The sequence below is a fragment of the Fukomys damarensis genome, unplaced genomic scaffold (assembly GCF_012274545.1).
Source record: "Fukomys damarensis isolate Sample0158 unplaced genomic scaffold, DMR_v1.0_HiC HiC_scaffold_19, whole genome shotgun sequence".
NCBI classification, from domain to species: domain Eukaryota; kingdom Metazoa; phylum Chordata; class Mammalia; order Rodentia; family Bathyergidae; genus Fukomys; species Fukomys damarensis.
The window spans coordinates 66,045,085-66,048,563 of NW_022900931.1; positions in this window are offsets into that span (position 1 = coordinate 66,045,085).

The following is a 3,479-nucleotide window of genomic DNA, read 5'->3' on the forward strand; positions in this document are numbered from 1 at the left end:
GGATTGACCTGGTCCTTGCACTTGCGAGACACACCACCGAACCGCTGAGCCACATCCCCGGCCCATATACATATTTTTAAATCGAATTCATTCTTCACGTTGTCTAACTCTCCCTTATTTGTACTGATTTATTTTCCTGCTTGCTCTAGTGAAAGCAAGATGTATTTTGAAATATTCCACAGTGCTTACAGACTTGTCTTTTTCTCCTGGAAATTCTGCCAGTGGAGCCCCGAGCGTTGCCTTTAGCGGCCGCTGCGCCCGGTCCTTAGCACACCGCACGCCTCCCCGGCCCTCTGACTCAGTTCTTCTCACAGCTTCGGTCACGTCTGTTTGGTGACGTCGGCATCAGCATTGCCAGGCGCTTCTGTGGACAGAGGGTTTTCAGGCAGGGAATGAAAGTTGGGACCTTAAATCTCTCAATGGCCAGAGAAGCCATGGAAGGCTGCCCCACTCCTGCCTCTGCCACGCATAAGGACCCCCTCGGGTCACTGCAGGGCAGACTCGGGGCCCAGCTCTGGCCCTGAGTGGGGCGGGGATGTCCCCAGCCCCGGCGTCCTCTGCAGAGGGGAGCAGATCAGACACCGCTCTCTCCAGGGGTAGGAGGAGGGTGGTTTTTCAGCGCCCACGGGAACTCCTGAGCCCTCGTCCATGAGCGGGATGTGGGTCCTCCCCGCCCACCCTGCGTGTCCAGTCCACGCAGAAACAAGGTCACATTCAGACTCTGCAAAGGAGGGGCTGGCAAGACTGTGAGGGTCTCAAGGTGGGTGCTAGGGTCTGGGTCCCCCGTCCAAACACAGAAGCTGGGGCCTTTGGTAGGTGGTGAGGTCAGGAGAGCGGAGCCCTCGGGAGTGAGGCACCCGCGGAGGACGCCATCTTCCAAGAGGAAGCGCTCTCCAGGCAGGACTCTGCTGGCCCCTTGATCTCGGACTTGCAGCCTCCAGGAGGCTGAGGCAAGAGGATCACTGGTGCTCAAGGCCAGCCTGTGTTACATAGCAAGACCCTGTCTCGAAGAACAAATAAACAAAAAACACCGTGAGTCACACAGGTCTGCTTGGTAAGCCCGGGTCTCTGGGCTTTGTTACAGCGGCTGGGGCTAAATCTGCAGGTCTGAAGCCCACAGGCGGAGGAAGGAGGGCAGGCTGTGCACCCGGCATTCCCCTTGTCCTGAGGCCTCTCTGCTGCCATCAGGCCTCCTGCACTATTACCAGTAATCACCTTCACTTAAAGTCGTCTGAGCAGAACCAGGACAACAACAACAAAGGCAGCTCCCTGAGGCAAGCAATGTGTTTGCCCGACTGCATTAGTAGCTTCCATATGTAAATGTTCATCAGAACACCATGCTGTGCACCTTAAGTGCATACGTAGAGTCCAATGGCCCCTCCAGGGAACCCCTCTTCCCTGTGGGGCTGGAGTCTGGGGCTTGGGCTTGGTTGATTCCATGCCCAGACCCAAGCTCCACACCCCGGGGCCTCACAGCCCCTGAGGTGGACACTGCCCTGCCACTCGCCTCCTACAGACCTGGGCCAGGAGAGGGCTGGGATGAGGGAGGATGTGGGCAGAGACACCAAGCCAGCCCGCACGGCCCCACCCTGCTCAGTGAGCGTCCACCCTCCCAGGACAGGAGCCAGGAAGGAATGTGCGTGTTCCGGAGGGCACCGTGGCCGACCTTGTCCGGGGGACAAGCTGGGGAGGGATGCCAGCTGTGGTGTGCACCCCTGTGATCCCAGCACTCGGGAGGCTGAGGCAGGAGGATTGCTGTGAGTTCAAGGCCAGCCTGAACTATAAAGTGAGACCCTGTCTCAAAAACAAAAGAACAAAAAACCAGGGCTAGGGATTTAGCTCAATGGTTCTGCAGCCTGCCTTGCAAGCATAAGGTCCCGAGTTCAAACCCTGATACCAAAACAACAACAGAAACAAAAGCAGGAGACTTGTTTACTCTCAAAATACACTGAGTGCTGCTGCGTGCCAGGCCCTGGGGACAGAGCCCTGAGTGAGGCAGGCATGGCTCCTGCCACCAGGGGATTTAGAATCGGCTCTGGCAGAGAAAGACACAGAGCTGGCAAGTAGAGGAGCAGAGGCTGTGCTGAAGGAGAAAGGATGACCCAGAAAGGGCGGCACCCTCACTTGGTCTGGGTGGCCGCCTGTGACAGGCTGTGTGGTAAAGAAAGTCCCGGGTGACAAGGCGTTGGGAGACTTCCCCAGGATGCTCAGTTCTCAGGGACCCAACGGGAAACCGCTGCTCCGTACCTGTTCTGTTTCAACTCAACATTGGGTTTTTATTCATTATTTCTGAGAACTTTTCTTAATTTTTTTTATACTGGGGATTGCACCCAGATTGCTCAGAGTTACATACTCAACCATTACTTTAGTATTTTATTTTATTTCCGTGGGACAAGGTCTTGCTAAGTCACTAATTTACCCACGCTGCTCCCTCTTGAGACCCTCCTGCCTCAGCCTCCCAAAGTGCTGAGATTATAGGCGTGTGTCATCACACCTGACTGGTTACTGAGATTTTTTAAAATTTCATTTATTTGATGTATAGCAGAGCATCTTCCATCTTTCCACACCTATGAGCCTTCTAAGGTCCGTCATGGTCTCAGAGCTTCTGTCCTTGCAAAGCCCTAGCACAAAGAAGGCACTGAGGGCTGAGTGACGGAAGCCAGGGATGTGGCGCTGGGTCAGGAGGGGGCCTGGCAGGGAAGAGCCAGCCCCTGGCAGTAGGATTCCCGAAACAGGTTTCTAAGAAAGGCTCTGCTTCCAGAGCGTTGTGCAGGGAGACAGACGTGGACGCCCCTCGACCTCTGGTGAAATCACAGCACAGTAAGCCAAGGGGCAGACACCATGAACTGGAAGTGTAGTCAGCACAAAGTCCTGAGCAGCCCGGCCGAGACACACGGTGCCACAGGCTGTGGGCTGCTCACCTTGGTGACCACTGGCCTGCATCCGAGGGAGTGTCGTGCAGAATCCACAGCGCCGTGGCTGCCACACACACACACACACACACGCGCGCGCGCGCGTTCTCAGGCCACCAGAAGTTGGGAATCGTAAGTGAACCCACTGTGAGGCAGGGGCTGTCTGTGTAAGGGGCGGAGGCTCTGGAACCACCGCAAGGCTGAGGGACGAGAGAGCTCACCGTGTGGTGCAGGATGGACGGGGGCCGGGCTGCACAGTGGCCCCCAAAGGCGTCGGGTCTGAATCTCCGTAGATGTGATGACATTTAGGTTCCTGAGATGAGGAGACGGTCTCAGATTATCTGGCTGAGCCCTGAGTGCAGCCCCAGATGTCCTGAGGAGGCTGTGGTGGTTAATCTTGCCTGTGGGCCTGACTGGCGAGGGGCCCGATAAGGCGCACTTCTGCGTGTGCCTGCGTGGGTCATGGGGACGTGACCTTGGGGTCTGTATTTGGCCCTGGCCGCTCCTCTCCAGCTTTTCACGGCTCTCTGCTCCCCACATGCCACGAGGTGAGCAGCTCTCCTTCAC